Source organism: Pseudorasbora parva, chromosome 19 (genome assembly GCF_024679245.1).
Source record: "Pseudorasbora parva isolate DD20220531a chromosome 19, ASM2467924v1, whole genome shotgun sequence".
Taxonomy (NCBI): Eukaryota; Metazoa; Chordata; class Actinopteri; order Cypriniformes; family Gobionidae; genus Pseudorasbora; species Pseudorasbora parva.
In genome coordinates, this window is record NC_090190.1 from 14,340,398 (window position 1) to 14,363,587 (window position 23,190).

The window sequence follows — 23,190 nt, forward strand, 5'->3', positions numbered from 1 at the left end:
TGGAGAGGAAAGGGGAAGAAGAGGCCACGGACTGACGAAAGCAGTTTCACACGCCTGCACACGAGACAGACATAAGACGCAGGAGAGCAGAAGGCTGTGTAAATCAACACATACTTGCCTGAACACTTCTCAGAGATTCAACAGCATGTGATGACGCAAAAGAGCAAGCTTTCCTTCTAAGCCACAGGCTTTGAGAAACCATGTCACATGAATCGGTTCAATACACTTGAAGCTCTATTGACAGACTCAGTAGCATGTTGACTACCACAGAAAATTATTTCAGTTCATGCCTCAGTTTGTAAAAACAAGCAAAGACATTATGTGTTAGTATGTGACTAACATAAACATTTTGTAAAGTGCACATTATCTAAAAATAAAAATACAAAGATTTTGTAGTATTATAAAGAATATTATAAAGTATATTTCGCCAATCATTACTACATATTCGGGTCTTTAGCGACCCGGAGCTATATCTAACACGGATGGATCTCTACCATCTGTCACATATTAGAAAAGAATAACAATTAGAGAAGAATAAAATAGAGCATATGTTGTTACCTTTTTTAGTTTGGAAGGGTTCAGATTGAGCAGATGTTTTATATCATCATCATCATCATCATCATCATCACCACTGTTCTCATCAGAACTCATTTTCCAGTACATTCAGTATCTAGATCGCCATCGCAAACATATTCTCAAAACTACCGTTTTCAACATCTTCAAAATCTATATTTTGATTGCCGACAGGTTCTTCAACAGATCCACCATCAAGTGACAGCGACACTAATATCAGTTTAGTTCTTGCTCTGCAGTAAATTGCTGAGCCTTTTTGTGATTTTTGCTGATGATATTTTTCTATTCTGCCTGCGTTAACTATGAATGATGCATCACTTCATCATTGTGTGTCAGACATTGTCACATTGTGGAATAAAGGTGAATTGCACTTATTCATTCATAAAAGATTCAATTATATGAATCGGAAAACCAAAAAAAGAAAAAAGAAAAGAAAAAAAATTGTACATTATTGTATAAATATATACACACACTGTTACAAATAAAATGTATAAAAATAATGGGAAAACCGGCATCCCATTATATTTTTTCTTGCTATATTGTCTATAATTAATTGATTGAGGAATACTATGAAGGTTTATGTCTAATAAAAAAGAAAAAAATATGAACAGGGGAGTATAGTGAATGCTTACCCCACTAAAGTCCCGGGGTAGGTGTTTAAGGGTTAATACTTTTATTCAGAAAAGATGCATTAAACTGATCAAAATTTACAGTATAAACGTTTACTATGTTTTAAAAAAAAATCTAATCAATTCTGTTATTTTGAACTTTATATTCACCAAAGAATCATGAGAAAAAAATGTATAACCGTTTCAACAAAAATATACAACTGTTTTCAACATGAGAAATGTTACTTGAGCAGCATATAGAATAATTTCTTAAGGATTATGTGGCACTGAAGACTGGAGTAATGATGCTGAAAATTCTCTAACATTCTGTACCCTTGAACTTATTTCCCAACTACTGAAAGACTGTAATAAAACCGCTCTTGCCTCTGTGCCATGCAAGGTTATTTTCGTAAACGAAAACTGAAACTAAGACTAAAACTATTGGTCAAAAAACATTTTCGTAAACTGAAATAAAATTTAAAAATCTGAATAAATAAAAAACTAAAACTAAACGAAACTAACTACTCTTACTAAAAAACTAACTGAAATAAAATAATAATTAGCAAAAATAAATATTCGTTTTCGTTGTTAATAAGCCCTATTTAATGTGGTGGAAAATCTGACTGTGGCGGTTGAGGGAGTGTCTATTGCGCTACTGCGCGTCAAGTGATCTCTGAGGAGATTAACCGCTGTCCTGTGACGGACGCGTGCAGACAGGCAACACATCGCCAGTCCTAAACGGGAGTTCACAAAGAATCAATGCGTCCGTGGCAGTGAAAGGGGAAATAACACAAGGTAATGAGATGCACGTTGAACTTCTTTTAAGCTCACTGTTTTAGAATGCTGTTTCTTACGTGACGAGAGACGCAGGCGCAGAAGTCAGCAACTATATTAGCAAATAACGTTAACGTTACTAGCCTACTGTGCGTTTGAGATTTCATGTTTGCATAATATTGACAGGCTCAAAGGTGTTATCATACTCATTTACTACTAATAATATTATTATCTGTGGGGAGACATTTCCCCACAAAGTAGGGAATGCCAGGACACACACACACACACACACACACAGGTTTGTTTCACTATATAAGTGAGGACATTGCATAGACTTCCATTGATTTTATATCAGGTTAATGATATTTTATATCTCCTAACTCAATTCCTATCCCTAAACCTACCCATCCCAAGAACGTGCAAAACAATAGATTTAAATAAAAACATGTTTTGGCCGATTTATAAGCCTTTTTAACTAGTGAGGACCAGTCAAATGTCCTTACTAGTCAGTTATCATAATATTTTACTAGATAAGTGAGGACATTGGTCCCCTTTACAATTATTGCACAACAAACACACACACACACACACACACACACACATGTCTGGTGCGCTATCTTTGTGGGGACTTGCCATATAGACGTTTTTTATACCATACAAACCATATATTCTATCCCCCTACACTGCCCCTGCCCATAAACCTACCCATCACACACACACACACACACACGTCTGGTGCGCTATCTTTGTGGGGACTTGCCATATAGACGGTTTTTATACCATATATTCTACCCCCTACACTGCCCCTGCCCCTAAACCTACCCATCACAGGAAACTTTCTACATTTTTACATTTTCAAAAGAACTCATTATGTATGATTTATAAGCTTTTGTACCCATGGGGACCTCAATTTAGGTCCCCACGGTGACACGAGTCTGTGTGCATTCAGTTTGAAGTCCTCACCAGGCTAGAAAAACATGTACACACACACACACACACACACACACACACACACACACACACACACACACACACACACACACACACACACACACACACACACAGAGCAAAACAGTGTGTAGACACTGCTAGCCTACATTGTACTACTGAAGAAATTAAAATAAGCTTTTAATTGTGTAACAATATTTCATCTGTTATGAGTGAGTTTTTCTGGAATTTATAATTTTTACTTTTATATTTTACGTTGCATCTATTTTGTTCTTTAAGATAGATCCTGTATAGGTCATAGTTTGACTCAAGCTTTTTTGCTCAAAGGTGAAGACCCAACTTTATGCAAGTTTTGTAAGACTGTCCTGGGTTTAAACAATAATGCTCGTTTATCAAGTTATTTCACTTAAGGATGTTTAGTAAGATTAAACTCTAATCTGTTAATTAAACTTTGCTGAAATTAAAAACCTTGATTTGGTCTCTACACTTCATTATGGTAACTCTGCTAAACTATAATTACTAAAACTAAAACTGAAACTAAATAAATAAAAACTAAATAGAAATGTATTTGCAAAATAAAAACTAAACTAAAACTAGCAAAACCATTTGTAAAACTAACTAAAACTAAACTGAAATTTGTAGCAAAATTGAAAACGATAATAAAATAAAAACTAATTTAAAAAAGCAAAACTATAATAACCTTGGTGCCATGATCCTTCTCTAGAGGTTACATGAGGATGAAACAGTCTGTGCTATAGGTTCAATGCTAAGGATGCAATCTTCTGGTTCAGACGATTACCAGTGAAAATGGCTTTGGATGGTTTGAATAGTTTTAATAATGAAACAAAAAATATGTTCTAATAACCACATTTGCATTGAAAAGCAAGAAACCTGCCCACTCTCCTGCAAGCTGTTTTTGTTTTTTAAGACATGGTATTTTCTGTCAGGTAGTCCCACAAATACACACACAGACACACGCACACGCACACACACAGAAGGATCTATGATGACACTTTCCTTTAGTGAACCAGAACTAATTATAGAGTGGCAAAGTTGATTATCTGGCAATATTCTCCACACAGTGTAGGAGTGATAAGCAGCACATCTGGGAGATCTTATCCTGTCCCATCGGGCTATGAAATGACTCTCCGCTTCATGTGAAGGCAATCATTGCACATTTCATAAACCTGCACACTCCTAACACACTCAAAAGTCTCTCTATGGCCAACCCTTTTCCTGGAGTCAAGACTCTTATTAATATAACAAGAGAGGCATAAAACATAGAGAGGTTGTAGGAGCATGTTATCACGCCGTGGTCAAAAACACACTTAACAATCCTGTTTTTATGGCTTGAAGTCCAAGTGTGCTAACTTTGATGCCATGGGGCCTTATAATATTGGTTTTATTGCATTATTCTTTTTTTTAAGTTCGTTTACGTTTTTTTTTTTTTTTTTTTTTTGCCCCCCATTTTAATGGTTAAATACAATTTTAGTAATCAAAAAGCATGTCTAATTAGGGGAAGAGTTTAAAACAGTGATGTCTAGCCTGCACTTTTTTTCTTCACTTACTCAACTTAAACATGCATTTGAAATTAAGTTATTTTTTTCACTCATTCGGACAGAAAGAAAGAAAAAAAGAAAGCTCAAGTTATTTATTTATCCAAATGCAATCTTTCTAAGAATTATTATTATTTATTTATTTTAAATGTGTTTGTTGTATTGTTATTAAAAAAGCTACACATTTGCTTGTTTGTAGAGCTGCACAATTAATTTAAAAATATATAATAATTATTATTATTATTTAAAAACATAAAACGCATATCACCCTTGTCGTCAGTGAGTCTGGATAACCATGAAATGATGTCATCTCAAACAGACTTTGCCATACTTTGATGGCATACATCGCAATAAATGTTGGGTCCACTGTGTCAAGTCTGACAAAAGTTTTGAACATACATGCACTGCATCAAATGCTGATTGGTTTCAAAGTCAAACCCAGCAAATATCAAGTAAATCATGGTTTATCACTATGATGTAAAATAATAGCTACTGGCTATATAACAAATAACTTCATGTGTCACCACAGGAAAGAAAAATGCATTCAGCAAACAATTTCATCGGGTATTTAAATAGCTGTTTAAATGTCATAAATCTAGCATTGACTTTGGAATACCTGATCACAGATATAAACAAAGGAAATGGCTGAAGAAAAGACGAATGTGACTCGCTGTAAACTCAGCGACACAAGGACAAAGCGCAGAGAGCTAGTGTATTTTATTCAAGGTCGGGCGACCGTCTTCGCTGGACTTTTATTAATGGTTATGAGACAATAAACCTTGAACTTGGCGTTGCAATGTTTCTGAAGAAGCATTTTGTTTATGATTATGGAGTTGCATACAACACCCTTCGTATGAGTCAAAATGGCATTTATATGATATTGAGAAACGGTTTGCATTTCGTTAGGGGAGACTAACAAATGTACTGAGATATATGGTTCTTATTTTATGGACACGATATCTAGAGGAATAATCAATATCCATTGTCCTCAGAAACCTGTGGATATATATATATATATATATATATATATATATATATATATATATATATATATATATATATATATATATATATATATATATATATATATATATATATATATATATCTGTGAAGAAATTCCACAGAGACAACAAGTAAACAAATTACTCCACTTACAGGAACAAAGGGGAAATCTGATTTTAAGTTGACATGACAGTTTTCATAACTGTGGTGATTCGTCAGTGATGTCATGGTCTGCTATCAATTGCAATAACAAAGAAGGGCAGCTCTTACAATTCCTGCAATAAAAGACAGTCATCATTATTTAAATAATATTTATTATATGAGCTCTATGTTAAATGCAGATGTTTTTGGATATACCAAGGTTGGCAGTATGCTATTCTTGGCCCCACTTTATATTAGGTGGCCTTAAGTACCATGTACTCACATTAAAAACTGATCTCATAAGCCCCTTTCACACTGCACATCGGACCCGCAATATTCCCGGAACATTGCCGGGTCGCCTTCTGTGTGAAAGCAACCACGTCCCGGGATTGATTACCGAATTCGACCCGGGTCGGGGACCTAGTAACATTGCGGGATTCGACCCGGGACGAGCGCAGTGTGAACAAAAGCCGAAACTAATGCCGCAACGTGTACGTAGATATCGTGCGACTCCTAGAGCTTGTTTTTTCAATGATACAACCCTGCAGTGCCAGAAGAGCTAGTCGGTGTTTTAAACGCAGAGAGTGTTCGTATACAAAAGAAACTAAAAAATAAACAAGCAGAAATGTGTGCAAACTGGACACAAGTCGAGACCACGGAGCTCCTTACTATCCGCGCTGAAGCTGAGATCGCTCGCCATTATACGTCACATCCGGATGTCACGTGTCAACTCAGGGTATTCTCACAAAAATGCGTATAAATAGTACGAGTGTGCAATGTCGTGGAATGTATACGCCAAAACTCATTTTGGCGTGTCTATGGCACGCTGTTTTTCGCGTGCATATGACACGCATTTTATGGCGTATTATACATACGAACCCCCCACCCCACCACCCTAAACCTACCCAAGAGCGTGTCATATATACGCCCCACTACCCTAAACCTACCCAAGAGCGTGTCATATATACGCCATAAAGTGCGTATCATATGCACGCGAAAAACAGCGTATCATATGCACGCCAAAATGAGTTTTGGCGTATACATTCCACGACATTGCACACACATACTATTTATACGCATTTATGTGTGATCGGGTTGGTCAACTCGACCCGGGACCGTTACGGGTTGTGTGTGAAAGCGCACATATTACGGTATTTCGCTGCCAGTGTGAATGGACCAAATCTAGCGGCCCGGGAACAAATGCCAGGTCGTATTATCTGTGTATCTGCCGGAATCGCAGTGTGAAAGGGGCTATAGTCGAATCTTCGCGTGTGTTATGAAACGAGGATCATACCATTTTGGCAATATGGGGGTGCTCAATATTAGTGTTATAAAGACGTGTCGCCGGACTCGCCCCTTTAAGAGCACTGAGCTTCGCACCGGATGCGCCGCGCCTTTAAAATTCGAACACATATACACCGACGGCAGCATTCGACGCCTGTTAGCGGCGATTAAATGTATATTTCCCTCAAATCATGAATGTACATACTGATTTAACCCTGTGATACAAGATAAACTCATCGTGCAGCTCTTCTGTCAGAAGTCGTTTCAAAATTGAGCTCGCGCGTACATAACGTTCACGTCTGCCTGGTGTGAGATACCTGAGACATGGCACTGAGCTTCAGTCCGGTGTGCAACCCCATTTAGGCACAATCGGCTTAAGGACATGCATATAAACGCACAAAAAGTGTTCTTTTCCTCTCTAGGCAGGTATTTTTTTAGGTTTATTTATCAAAATATTCTTTTATATATTTGTGTGATGTTCTGTGTTTCGAGCGCGGCTTTTAAATGTTATGAGAGAACCAGGGGCGATTCTAGGGTCAGAGCTTTAGGGGTGCTGAGCACCCAATGACACTGCCACCAACCTAGAGACACACATACCCTAGAGAAGAGGATGACACCATTTGCTATGCGGGGATGTTTTCATTTTCCTCCTTAACACATACGTTTTAAATATGTTGCACTCCCTCTGTCTCTTCATTTCCTTCACTAGTCAATTCCCTCTCATCCCTTATGGACTCTCCCTGTTGTTTTCCTCCTTCTTTATTATGAAAAAATGTGGTGTAAAATAATGTTACAATTTTTTTTATATATATAGGCTATAAGTTTGTATAGGAGTACACACACATAAACAGGAGTAGTTACTGTTTTGCTTGCCACTATTCACTATATGTCAAATTATTGTTGTTGTTTCCTCACCTGATTCTTCCTGCATGCTCTCCCTTTCCTTTTCTCCTTCGCCATCTCCCTCTCTTTCCCTTAGCACTGACAATCATACACAAATATATTGTAGGCAGGATAGTTGAGGTCAGTTTCTCATGTCACAAAATGGAGATCATGAGACCATTTACAGATTCTGAGGATAGGCACACAGAGCCGTGCAATTTTAAATGTCTTTATTATTATTATTATTATTATTGGGCTTAGAAAATTTTTAAATGACAAATTCATTTCACAAGAGAAGCTGAGAAGCTTGAGTATTTTCACTCCAAACGCCAGGGCTTCATGTTTCCATGAAGACTGACCAGAAAAGACGCACGTGACGTCATGTTTACATGACTCTCGATTGTTAAAATGAGTATCAAATTAACGATGAACTTTAACAGAGACACACGTTCGCACTACACAGGTAACGTTACGCAGTTTATTTGTCGCGCTTCTGTTTTTGTTTCACGCTCTAGCAGTTAATAAACAGAACTGCATGCGTCTTGCCGAAGAAATTGTAACCGGCGTTACTTCTCCGTTTATGAATATGGACGAGTCACCCAGGTGCTGCTACTCCACAGCGGCGGCGACCCGCTGGACTAAAATAGTCAGAGAATAAACAGTTATTATAGCCAGGTGTACCACCATGGTGATTCAGGATACTGACTCCAGTACTCACCGATATGGTTTCGAAATCGGAACAACTCTAGGTAAAAGGAAAGAAGTGTCAGACACAGCTTTCAACCAATCACAACACTACATCACGGGTTCTCACTCAGCGTGTGTTTCGCGCTGGATGACGGTCGTGGTGAGCAGTGCAGCGTTGCCACTAATAGTGCAGCATATGCGGGGATTTTTTTTTTTTTCCTCCTTAACACATACATTTTAAACCACAAACTACGGAGTATGTTTAGGACATTATTTAACCGTGTAAAAGATTAACAAAAACTCCAAGTTTACTCCAAGTTTTAGGGGTGCTGAGCTCCTTTTTAGGGGTGCTGAAGCACCCCTAAAAAGGGGCTAGCCTTGCCCATGGAGAGAACGGTTAATTTACGAATGTGTAGTGTAGCCTAGTTTTGATCTCTTTATTAATCTTTAGTGGTGGCTGTGTACCGTGTGTAAAGTAAAATAAAAATAGTCTTAGCCTCCTGCTGACTAGTGTCCTGCCCTTCGTTTATACCGTTTCCGGTTTATGGTTTACACGCACATAGATGATTCGACTATCGGTCGACCATAGAGAGATTAGAAAATTCTGATTCGAATGTGTAAATCCTTAGTCGGGGACACCCCTAATATACACTATGATTCACAATATTTTAAGGTGCCACACTCCTAACACGAATAAATGAGCCAATCTTACTATAGGTTTTAGGATATAAGATTAGGGTTTGGTCAAGGGTTAGCTGCATGCAATAATGCACAATTCACTGTTATTACTATAGTAAGTACATATAACATGTAACAAGGACACTGTAAAGTTTCTTATGCTCACCAGAGCTGGATAAAAATTCTGTAAAAACAATAATATTGTGAAATTGTTTATTTCATTTGAGGGCGCAAAAAAAAAAAAAGTCGTAGCTTGATAATGCCAAGTTTCAGCTCAGAATCTTGGGACATGAGATCTTGGGACCGGATAAGAACGGAAACTCGGGCAGAAATCATGTTCATGAATGCGGTTATTAACCTTACTGTAGTATAAAGCAGAAAAGGACAGTGTTGAGGAGCTGAGCAAGGCCGCTGGAGCAATTGTTACCCAATAGTCAGATAGGCTTTATTTAAAAGGCTTTATCTAACTTAACATAAGGCCAGACAAGGAGTGACACCAGAGGAACTTAAATAGCAAACAGAAATGAGATAATTAACTAGACACAGCTGAACTAAACTGGACTAGGAAACCATGGTGACAAACAAGTGGCGGGAAACAGAGACAAAAGAACATGTGACCATTGTAAAAAAACAACAACACAGAAGCAGACTATACATGTGACAGTAAAGCTTGGGACATACTGCAAGAACAAAGAAATTTGTTTGTTTTCTCGAGGTGGCAAGAACAAGAACAACGTTAGTTCTGGCCAGTACATTCCATACTTGACGAGAAAAGCAGGCGCCGATCATCTGCGTTTCTCCGCATTAACCGCGCCCACTTTAAATGTATGACCAATCACGCAATAGTTCTCAGACACCCGCAAGAAAAAAAGTTCTGCTCAGGCGATGTGTCGTGAACAAGCTGCGATGACGTCGTTTTGTTCTCGTAGTCCTGGGAGCAAGAACTTTTTTCTCTGTTCTTGCGGAGTATATTGTAGCCTTAAGGCTTCAACATACTCTGCAAGAACAGAGAAAAAAGTTCTCGCTCCCAGGGATACGAGAACAAAATTACGTCATTTTGTTCTCACAGCCCTGGTTTGGGAGTTCTCGCAGCTTGTTCTCGACACATCGCCTGAGAAGTACTTTTTTCTCGCGGGTGTCCGAGAACTATTGTGTGATTGGTCAGGTCAGACATTCAAAGTGGGCGGGGTTAACGCAGAGAAACACAGATGATCGGCACCTGCTTTTAGTATGGAATGTACTGCCAGAAAGAACTTTGTTCTTGTTCTTGCCACCTCCAGAAAGCGAACACATTTCTTTGTTCTTGCAGAGTATGTTCCAAGCTTTGGAACAATTGACAGGTGACTCCCTCAGACATCCCAGCTCCTTGGTTAAAATAGCAATTTTCTCAAAATTTACAAATATTTAGAAACATTTGGGATATTTTAAGATCTCAACTGAACAAAATATATAACACTGGCCAGGTGGTTTTTGGATATTACTGCAACAATTCTGTCTATATTCCATCTTTAAATAGCCCTATTGTTGCTTTTCATTTAAAGCTTGTAGTGTAGCCTCTCTTTTTAAAAAGTTAGCTTTCATGTGGTTGAACTTTAAATTATGAGTACAGAGTATGAGTTTCAAAATATCTTCCCCAACACTGCAACATCATCCATCATCTTCAGCAACAGTGTGTGTGTGTGTGTGTGTGTGTGTGTGTGCGTGTGTGTGTCTGTGTGTGTGTGTGCGTGCGTGCGTGTGCTTGCCTCTTTCTCTCCTCTTTGTCACTTTTAATTAGTCTCTTATTCACCGTTCCCCCATTAACACTTGGATAATTATGTCTATCACTTTGCAGTGTTAATGGTTTAAGAAGAGGAAGCCATCTCTCTCACATTCAGGCTCTTACACTCATCCACACTGCAAGCGACATGACGCACCCAACTAGAACGCTAGTCACAGCGCTAGCTCAAGGTGTAGATGGGCTCTTTCACCCACACTGAGATGAGCCGAAGACACAGTCTGGTGGTGAGGAGAGATGAAGTCCCTTGAAACTCTCTCACACTCCACTAAAGCAGGTTTCAGCGGGAAATCAATCCCTATCCCTCTCTCTGGGAATTCACTGCTATGTTTATCCTCTCTCCACCTGAATGACTAGGAGCTTATCGGTCTGCCTGAGGAGCCCACATTGCTGAGCAAAAAATACTCTCTATTACTGCCACTTTTGTAAAAGGACATATGTAAAATATGATACTTATGTTATTTTTGTAACTCAAATAACTATTGCATATAAGCCTGAAGAAGCCTTAGTTTAACACATAAAAGCCTTGCAGTTTTATGTGTTAAACAGATATGACACATTAACTCAATATGTTTACATGTTAAAGAGTCAGCAGTATTGAGGTCAACTTGAAAGTTGGGTTGGTTTAATAAAAATTAGGTAAAGGACAAACAAAAATAGGCCTACAGTATATTCAGGTTTCCAAATATGGGCATTTAAATTGCTGTTTTAAATATTAATTTCTTTGGAAGCCCCATTTTTTCATTACCTCAATACCTCATATGAATGTGTGGTGAAGTATGAAAGTGACAGTGATGAGATTTTCATTTTATATATGTATATCCTTAATACACGATAATAAATATTTCCCTGGTTTTTGCATACTTTATAGATTTTGCATAGTTTACATTTCAACTTGATAGGCAATGACCAAGAAAAAAAATTCTGCAGAAATTCTGCAAAAATTAAGCAGTGTTATCATTCACTAAAATGAAAATTATAAAACAATATTTTTGTTAATTAAAATAAAGATGAAATAAAATCAAATAAATATAAGGAAAACTTGAATGTTGCCTTGGCAAATAACTGAAATAAGCTTAAGTACTAAAATTAATAACTCGTAACGGAAATAAAAAAATAATTAAAATAAAAAATTGTAATATAAAAATAAAAGATTTTATTTAAGTTGTATTAATTACACACACACACACACACACACACACACACACACACACACACACACAAACTAAAATAACAATGCTCATAAGTGATTATTTCCCTTGGCATTTTTTCCTCATAATTCATCTCAAGATGTCTCCTTGAAAAATAAATGACACTGTGGGACAATACTGTGAATACTTCTAAAATGAGCGTTATGAGTGTTTGGCAAGGGGAAAACAAAATATTTTCAATCTATTCAAAAAGTAATAAAAAATAATATTAAGAATAAATGAGCAGAAGCAGTTAAATAGCTTCTTTGCATGGAATTTGATGTTGCATTACAATGCATACATTCTTTTTTTTGGTTTTTCATCTATCCTTCATATAATTAAACTAAACTGTATGCTGACTATAGCATTTATATTATATATTAATATTTAATAACTCAGTAGAAGTTTTAACTAAAGTGACCTACAGTAGGCTATATTTGAGTGACTTATTATAGGGACAGCCCTCGGAGCAACCTGAGGACAGGTGCTGTGCTCAAGGGCATGATGATAATTGCTCATGGACCACTCCATGATAGCTTCAAACACCACCAACAACAAATATAGCAATTTGCTTTTTCTCACTTGGATGTTACAGAATTAATAGTTTGTTAATAATAACAATAAATCAATAACATTTTTTCCAAGTAGTTGTAAAGAATACGCATCTAATTAGATCTAAAGAACGCTATTTAAAGGAATAGTTCACCCAACATTTTTGTTAATTAAAATAAAGATGAAATAAAATCAAATAAATATAAGGAAAACTTGAATGTTGCCTTGGCAAATAACTGAAATAAGCTTAAGTACTTAAATTAATAATTTGTAACGGAAATAAAAAAATAATTAAAATAAAAAATTGTAATATAAAAATAAAAGATTTTATTTAAGTTGTATTAATTACACACACACACACACACACACACACACACACACACACACACACACACACACACACACACACACACACACACACACACACACACACACACACACACACACACACACACACACTAAAATAACAAAGCACATAAGTGATTATTTCCCTTGGCATTTTTTCCTCATAATTCATCTCAAGATGTCTATTTAAAGGAATAGTTCACCCAACATTTTAATCTTGTCATCATTTACTCATCTTCATTGTATTTTTTTCTGTATAATGGTAGTGAATGGGATCTAAAAACAACGGCTTTGCAATTCATTGAAATGTACTTGATTTTAGATTTTTGGTTTCAAACTATTATGAAAACAAGATAAATCCAGAACCCCTCTCCCATGTTATTGTAGGTGCTGTTTTTAAATTGGATTGCATGGGAAACTCAAAAATTGAGGCAAATACTTTAAAAGTTTAAACACGAATGTGGAGAAGATTGTTCTCAACTGCACAGTGCCGACAGACCAGCTCTGCGTTTCCGCTGCTGAGTGGCCGCTCTGAAGTGATAAAAAGCGCGAGTCACGTGATCCACTCAAAATTTGAAGTAAGTCCCTGCCCACACTCCCGCCATTGAATGTCAGCTGCAGCTGGTCTCTGTAGTCTGTTTTTATTGTGACTTATAAGAGGATGCTTACCTTAAAGGGATAGTTCACTCAAAACCTCCCGGAGCTGTTCAGAACACGTTATTTGACGGACAGATGCACTTTTATGGACTTCAAATACAGAACAACAATCCCTGCCATTTTAAAGATTGGATTAGCCAGGCCTTTTTTAATATAACTTTTATTCCTCTGAAGGAAGAATGTCAGAATGCATACACACCTAGGATGACTTTAAAGGTGATTAAATCATGGGCTAATTTTCATTTTTGGGTGAACTAACCCTTTTAATATCTTGTCCCCACTGCCTCATCTTCCAAGTCAGTCAGTCAGTTAGCCCCGCCTTCACTGGTTCCATCAGAGACCATCATCCTTGTGACTCCACCAGGCTCCCTCATTCCTCTGCCTTCGCCTTGGTCAGATGTCACCCTACCTGCGGCCCTTTGTCCCACCAGCCTCCAGGACTATTTGTGTCGCCCAGTCTCATATGCTTTTTGTCTGCACCCTGGGCTCCACCTGCATTGGCATAGTCTCCGTCGGTCATCCCCCTGTTGTTGACAGCCTAAACTCCACCATGGCTCCTCACTGACACAAAACTCTACCTCTCATTTCAACCAAATCCGATGGTAGCTGCTCGCATCTCGGTCTGCCTGACAGACATCTCTTGCTGGATGAAAGACCACCACCTTCAACTAAACCTTGCAAAGACTGAACTGCTTGTGGTCTCTGACATCCCAACACTTCATCACAACTTTCAGCCAGGTTCATCAACCATAACTCTATCCAGGACAGCCAGGAACCTTGGAGTTGTGATTGATGATCAGTTGAACTTCACAGACCACAATGTTAGAATTGCCCGGTCCAGCAGATTTGCATTATACAACATTAGGGAGTTCAGGCCCTTCCTATTGGAGCATTACACAACTCCTTGTCCAAGCTCTTGTTCTATCCAGAATGGACTATTGTAATGCTCTTTTGGCAGGCCTTCCACCATGGACAGTCAAACTTCTGCAACTAATCCAGAAATGTGAAGAACACAATAGTTGTCTTTAATAGAGCATAAAACTGTACTGGTTGCCAATTGTCGCACATCAAATTCAAGGCACTGATGTTTGCTACGGAACAACCACATGTTCTGTACCCCTAAACCTAAACTCATTACTTCGGACCTACTTGCCATTCCGAAGATTGCATTCTGCAAGCGAACAGTGCCTTGCAGTGCCATCCGAAAGAGGCACAAAATCACTTTCACTGACCTTCACCCTGACTGTTCCAAACTGATGGAATGACCTGCCCATCCCTACCCAAACTGCTGTGTCTTTAGCCAGTTCCAAGAAACTGCTGATGATGCATATTGTTTGGCACAAAATGATTATTAATAACACTTACTACTCTATATCTTTTCCTTTTTTTTAAAAGCAACTAAGAAAAACTTGATCTGTGTACTGGACTGGTCAAGGTACTTGCATATTCTTGCCCTATTGTTGGTTTGATTGCTTCTGTTGTAAGTTGCTTTAAATGAAAATGTCTGCTAAATGATTAAATGAGGATCTGCTCTTTCTTTTGATATACTGCATGCTCAGATATTCCTACAGCAAAATATTCAATGGGCCATTGCATTTTTGTGAACATGATCAAAAACCACCATGTGGCAAAAACCACCAACCACAATGATCAAAAACCATCTGGCTGGCAACAGAAAAAAAAAAAAAAAAGAAAAAAAATTACAGTAAAGTTTGCTATTATCAACATGTTAAAAATGACAGTGAGACAGAACAAGTGCTATGATCTAGGATAGCACGACAGATGGAGTTGAGACAGGGCACATTGACAGTCCTCATTAGAAGTCAGCAATCTGGACAGCACATCAACTCAAGATCATTAAAAACCAGTCCTCAGTCCACATGCTCACTTACATCACAAGTACCTACAGAAGGCCTGTGTAAATTATTCACGATGATAAATACTCTCTCAGGGAGACATGAAGCAAAGGAAATTATCACAATCTCCTGAAAATCACCTTCAGGCAAAACTTGTTCTTGACTGGAAGCAGCAGGTAATGACACAGCAGAGGAAAGGACCTGAATGAGACACCTGTTCTAATTAGACATCCCTTCCCCAGGCTCTAAAATGAAAGACGGTGGTCACGACATCTGCCCGTCAACTTCAAACCACGCTGGGCACCTAATGAAGCATGCTGACCACCGCACATCTGTCCCGCTGTTTCCAAAAACACTCAATGCACTCTGGGAAATGTAGTTCATACATGACCTATGCCCATATGCTGGATGAAATATGTGCGCTGTCGAAATCAAGGTGACTTTGAAGGTGGCCCCAAGCCAACTTAACTTCCTTGAGTTAATCGAAGAATTCTGTTTTATTGAGCTATTAAAATCCCCATGAATGTCAGAGGGAGAACTGAAAGGATGACTCACTGAAAGTCAGTGCTCTCCTGCGGGGGTCTTTGGCAGGGGAGGGGGCCATCAGAAGGGGAAGGAGAGCATATGTTCCCCCCCATAAACAGGTTCAGCTCAGGACATTATGTAGGTGGAGGCAGAGGGATTTTGGGTAATGATTGTGGAGGCTGAAGGATTTTGGAAAGAGCGGTTTCTCAGACTCATATATTGGGCTTCATGAGGATGTGATGATTCCAGCCAGGTTCATTACACTTAATGAAATCTATTTCTCTCATGACAGCTCATTGCAATTCCACAGTTCAGAACAGCATCCATCATCCCAAAAATACTGTTTAATACTAAAATCTTCTCAAACTAAATAAGTACGTAGGAATTTCACCCACCAAGAATGACTAGAAAAGATACTTCATAACCTGTGAAAGATCAAGACTGTAAAACAATTTTTTTACAGACAAATGCTACATTAAAAATACATAGTTTGTGTTTGCAAACAGCGATGACGTTTTTTTGTGCGCTGAGACTACCTGGTTGCAGAAAATGAAAGTTCTGCAGTAGCAATCTGTGGAAGCTACAGAATAAAGTAAATTTTGGGTATATATTTCACAATTCTTCCTTTTTATATCTCACAAATCTTAGAAGGATGAACAGAATAGTGAGATATACTCGTTATTCTGTCTTTTCCCCCCTCAGAACTCTAAGTTTATATCCCACAATTCTGACTGTTTTCCCATCAGAAATGTGATATAAACTCACAACTTCGAGTTATAAAGTCCAAACTGGGAGATATAAACTTGCAAATGCAAGAAAGAGTCAAGATAATAATTTTAGAGGCTATGTTTAAAAGTTATCTATGTAAAATGTTATAGGTTTAAATATTATTTTAAATGTGCCCAATAATTTTTTGTTATTATTGAATTATTATGTTAAATTGTTCTCTGATATTTACATAGAGGGTATGTGGCTTATTTAAGGGCAAAAATTGTCCAGATACAGCTTTACAGGTCCATTTACAACCCTATAAATTGTTCCTAGGATGTAATGCTCTGTTTTTGCCTTATTTGGAAGGGTCATGAATATTAATGTTGAGCTCTGCTCTGATTGGCTTATTTCAGCAGCTCACAGCTCACAGCAGTTCAGTGAAGCGGCTCGTGAGTCCTGACTGTCCTGACAGAACACAGACCGGCTAAATGATACTTAAAGCAAAATATCTCAAACAAATATTGATAAAATGCTGCTTACTTGTTTATTTAATGTTTTCAGATCATCTGCGCGTTGCCAGATTTCAGTAATTAAAACACGAGCTCTCTCTCGCGCACGGATGATCTGAAAACATCAATAAACAAGTAAGCTGCATTTCAGCAATCTCCATTGACTATTGTTTTAACTTATATGGTGGAAAAGGTAATGTTTATTAGAAGGATCGCGTGAAAGATCTGTAAGCAAAGTATCTACGGTTGTATTTTGTTATACAAAATAATATTAACCTTTGTCATTATAGACACACTATTTAGTTTTGTATGGTACTTGGAGTTTCCTATTGTTACTGGACTAGCATCTTACGTCATCTAGACAATGCGGTCTCTCTAAGAAACTTTCAATTTAATCAGAAATTGTTTAAACAGCTAGTCAATAAGTGGATAAATTACATACTGCTTGCAGGAATATAGTTCCCCCTTACTTCAGTTAAATACGTTGAGTGAAGCTTGCTTGAAATGGGCCGAACAAACGAACGATTTGTTGTGGTATCCGATTATAATAAACCTCAACCATGTGTCATGAGAGCCGTTTTTGCTATCTTCGAGTGTCTTGTTTACCATCAGTAGATTCGGCTTGTTTGAACAGATGCAAATGTTAGGGCCGTGCATATAAAGGATCCCCAACGCTTACGTCACTTTTGGGTTTATGTTGAAAAGCATTTTTTTTCTGTTGAGATTTGATTTACGAGATTTACATAAGAAGTAGGAGGAATTGGTGTTGAAGACTCACATTCTTGATTACCTCTGCAATTCGCTCTAGCATGCTGGATATCAGCCTCTGGGCAAAATCCAGACTGATTGCTATCTATTCTTGCCTTAAAATGCTCAGAGTTTATCATAATTTGTGGACTTCTGCTTGTCCACTTGCCTTTTCCAGACCTGACCAGAGGTTCTCGGGATTAAGACCGGGTCAGTTGCCAGGCCATGGATCCAAAATTTCAATATAATGATTTCCAAGTAACTTCATTATTACTTTTGCCTTATGACATGATGCTCCATCATGCTGGAAATACAGCAAATGCAGAACTTGTCACTGTAAATACACACAGTACAGCATGCTGCTGCTCTACAATGATTTTTTTTAAAGTGACACATCATAAGCCAAACAAGCTATTTGAGGTACTGTAGATAAAACTTGCATTAAAGTTACTAAACTGAAAAGACCTCGCTGACAACTCCATATAAAGTCATATCAAAATGCAGGTTTCACTGACCACCACAAATAGATTTCAGTGACTCCCTTTCATTACAAAGTCAATGCAGACTTTTTTCTTTATTACATTTTCACATTGAATATAGGTTGTAGTTCTTCATTTTGAGCTCTCAAAGTGCACCAGATTGATGAATTTAACATTAAAATGCACAAATATTTTAGGGGACTGAGGTCCACCCACCACAGTTTCACTGAAATCCTTTGGAAAACACTGGAATGATTGTATACGAGCTGACAGGGCGTGAACAAAAACGACCAGTGGGCAACTCTTCATACTCTTTCCTGAAATTGTTGAGCCCTGTGTTTATTAAAAAATCATGGTGAAAGCAAATTCGAATTGTTTATAAATTATGAATGTTGAATGTAGAATTTAGTTAGCAGGCTTTGTATAAACTGTTGATGAAGAATAGCCTGTCGAGAATGATAATGAAGCAGCAAAAATGCATGCCCCATAATTTTCTGTGGCAGCACAAGAATGACAATATTATGTATAACATCAATTACACACCTATTTGCTCTTCATTTTATTTTACTAGAAGACAAAAGGTTTCCTGTCTTCATCAGAAACCTAAAGTGAAAAGAATGAGGCTTTTACTCAAATGCTTCCCAAGAGTGCATTTATCAAAATACAGTAAAAACAATAATATGATGATCTGCTGCTCAAGAAACATTTCTTATTATAATTAATGTTGAACCTTTTGTGGAAAATCTTTTGTAACATTATAAATGTCTTTAAATCTCAATTGTGATCAATTTAATACATAGGTAAATTACCAGTACACTGACTACACTGTAAAAAAAAAAAAAAAAAATCTAGAAAAAAAATTACCTGGTTGTTTAGAGTTCATTGAAATTAAAATTTTGAGTTAAGGCAAAACATTTTTTTTTTACATTTGACAACCTTTATTAAAATATTATTAAAAGATTTTGTAAGCATATTCGGTAATTGAGTGTGTTTTATTTCTGATGACGCAGTGAAACTTTCGCAGTGCTATTTTCATGATTTATCAAATTTTTTATGTGGTTCAGATACAATAATATTTTGAGTTTCTATTTATAAAAAAAAAAAAATACTTCATTGAATCAACTCAAATTTTTCATTTCAATAAACTCAAAATTTTAAGGCAACCAGATTACTTAATTTTTTAAGTTAAACCAACAATAATTTTTTACAGTGTAGCGCAAACCTCATTAAATCATGCTGCATGATTCATTTAAATACTCTCCTCCCATAAATTTTGCATATGAAAAAGGAAACTCCTACAAATGCATGCAATAACGTCAGCCGAAAAAAGAAAGAAAAAAACATCACAGAAATTGTCAGAAATGAGAGAGGGATGGGGAGATGTGAGGGAGGATGTTTCAGCCGGGACTTTTTACTGCGCCGAGTCGAAGTACTCTCAGAAGTGCTACTCTGCCATACATTATAGTTCTCCTTTTTAATCCGCTTAGAAAAGTGCCACGTTTTATTTTATGTCACCATAATTGATCGTTCAACTATTCGTGTAACTGTATTTAAATAGGGAAAACGTGGAGGTGTTTGGTCACTTCTAACTTGATTTCTGTTTGGTACCATAGTAAATGAACTGGGCTTAGTGGGTTCAGCTAAGTGCTCATCAGAATGTCACCGCGCTTCAGAGCCGAGAGAGGTATGTATCAACTAAGGGAATAACATAGTTTAATATGAAAAAGCGGTGAAGTGACCCTTTAAGGGATACAACTACAGGCACAGGGCATGGGAATATCAATATTGCGTCATTTAATTGCCGTATTTGCATTTTGCAAGGGTAGGTTTAGGGTTGGGGTAGGTGTTAATAAAACACAACAGCAAATTTATTTATTGTTATTTTATCATTAGTTTGCCTTACCTCCTACCACTGCTATACCCCATTCTAGCCACAACCCATCTTCTTCGTTTTTAGTGTATTTCTGTGGCAGAATTACAGCGTCACACACTGGCCTGGCATGTATACTACATCGTTTTGAGTCGTTTTCATTGCTCTCGTGTGTACGCAGATATTTCTTGAAACGAGGAGAAAAAAAAAAAAGATCGGATTGGGAAAGCTCTGGCTTCATGTGGACGGACCCTAAGTCAGGACATCCTAAAGTTCAGCCCAAGTTCAGCCCAAGAGCAGACAGCAAGATGCTTAAAGAAGTCTCAGACAATCCTAAATTGTCATCTCGGGACCTACAGGTAACTCTTGCTGCAGTTGATGTCAAAGTACATGCAACTACCTTAAGAAAGAGACTGCACATTTGATTTGCATGTGAGGTGTGAAACCCCTGTTTGCCAGAGAACACCTAAACAAAGAGCAGGATTTCTGGAACAAAGTGCCTTGGACTGATTTATTCAAAGCTGAATTGTTTGGGCCCAAAGAAAGACACTTTAGCACAAAAACCTTGTACCAGCTATGATGCATGGGGGTGAAAATATCATGGTTTAGGGCTGCTTTGCTGCAAGCAGGGCCTAGCCAACCCACTATCATAAAATCCACTATGAATTCTTCATTGAATCAGAGGGTACTCGAGGAAACTGTAAGACCATCAGTCCGAAAATGTAAGCGGAAGCGGATGTGGATGTGGACTATACAACATGACAATGACCCCAAACATTCCACTAAATCCACCATGGAATGGCTCAAAAGAAAGAAATGGAGAGTTCTGGAATAGCAAGTCAAAGCCGGGATCTTAATCCTATTGAGATGCTGTGGGGAGATTTGATACGGACTGCGCATGCAAGAAACCCCTCAAACATCACACAGCTGAAAAGATTCTGTATGAAGGAGTGGGAAAAGCTTTCCCCCAGTCGATGTCAGAGACAATTTTGATTGAAATTTGATACATTTTAAATATTTTTTTGTTACATCATTACATCACCTTTATCTGTAGATAGATATTGTTTGTAAGAAGATCAAATATTGATAAGTCCTATCTTTTTCACATGTATGATGTCAGTCTTGGCTAAACTCACGCAGGAGCATTTGTGTAGTGCTCACTTCAGTTTGTTGTGGTGCTGCAAGGTCAATGACAAACAACATCATCACTCTCTCACTGCAGAGGAGTTTATAACTTACTTCCCCGAATAAGCGAGATGGGTTGGCTGAACTTTAAGAAGTAAACACACACTCCTGTGAGGTTTGTGTGCCCCAGGGAGAATGTGTGGAAAACCTAAGAATAGATTCTTAAATTAGCATTTGACATGTTCAAAAGGCCATAAAGGTGAACTCTCCTCTGGGCTAGAAAATGGAAAGAACATAGCACCACAAAAAATACGGTAACATTAGTTAAGTTAATGCATTAACAATGAGCAATACATTTCTTACAGTATTCATCTTTGTTCATGTTAGTGATTAGTGAATAAAAAATACAACTGTTCATTGTTAGTTCTGTCATGACAACTCTGAGAGATTGGCATGGTAAAAGAGATTGGCGTGGTAATGGATGTGGCAATGTTAATGAATTTGGTCTTGTCTGAATAGATCTGCTACGCTGACAAGACTTGCTACTCCAAACACATTCACAGACATTTCTGTGAGCATGTAAGACATGCAGCTGCTAGATATATTTTACTTTATAAAGTGTTAAGTGGGGATATTTTTCTTACAAAAACCCATTGATTTGCTTTAGGCCTGTAACCCCGTTTAAGTTGCAAGACCTGCATGACCAAAAATCATAGAGACTTGGGTATAGACTACACAACTCAAAACAGTAACATAACAGCAAGTTTTACATGGGAAAACCACAAAAGTGGATTTCATTTTAAAAAGCTTATAACAGAACAGTAGTTTATGGACCATAAGTATTTGACTATATAATGATCTTATCTTACTAATATAAGACAACCTGGTGATACACTATATTGCCAAAAGTTTTGAGACATTTGCCTTTACATGTACATCCTTTGTGCACTGATGATGTAAAAAAAAAAAAATACTTCCTTTCTTTCCTGTTTTTCCTCCCTATTCTAGCTTAGGCTACTCTGAGTAATGTCCAAAACAATTTCAGGCACTTTTTGTGTTTCTTTGCCTCTTCGTGATGGATCACTTCCTGTACTCCTCAGTTGGAAGTCGCTTTGGATAAAAGCATCTGTGAAATGTGTAAATGCAACGCGCGCGTGCACCCTACCGGGAGAAGAGCCCGTACAGCCCATACAAGGACCTTCCGCTCTATTTAACGTCAAGTAGACCCATACTCGAAAAAAACTCGCCGAAACTTGTGAGAAACCGGAAGGAGTATTTTTAACACAGAAATACTCCATCAAACGTCCAACATTAGTTTTTGAAACTTTGTCTATGTTTAGGATGGGAATCCAAGTCTTTAAAGGTGTAAAAAGCTCAGTATGCATGAAACAGCATTTCACCCCCCCTTTAAGATTTCCTGAAAAACCACCCCACACCATAATTCCCCTCCACCAAACTTTACACTTGTACACAATGCAGTCAGGCAAGTACCGTTCAGGCAAGCATTACACTTGGTGATCTAAGGCTTGGATGCAGCTGCTCGGCCATGAAAACCCATTCCCTGAAGCTCTACGTTCTGTTATTGACCTAATCTCTTTTTGTCTATAGCTATTGCTTCTGCAGAAAGTTGGCGACTTCTGCGCACTAGAGGTCGACCGATTCATCGTTTTTGCTGATGAATCGGCACTGATAGCTGATTAGTGGAACAATCGG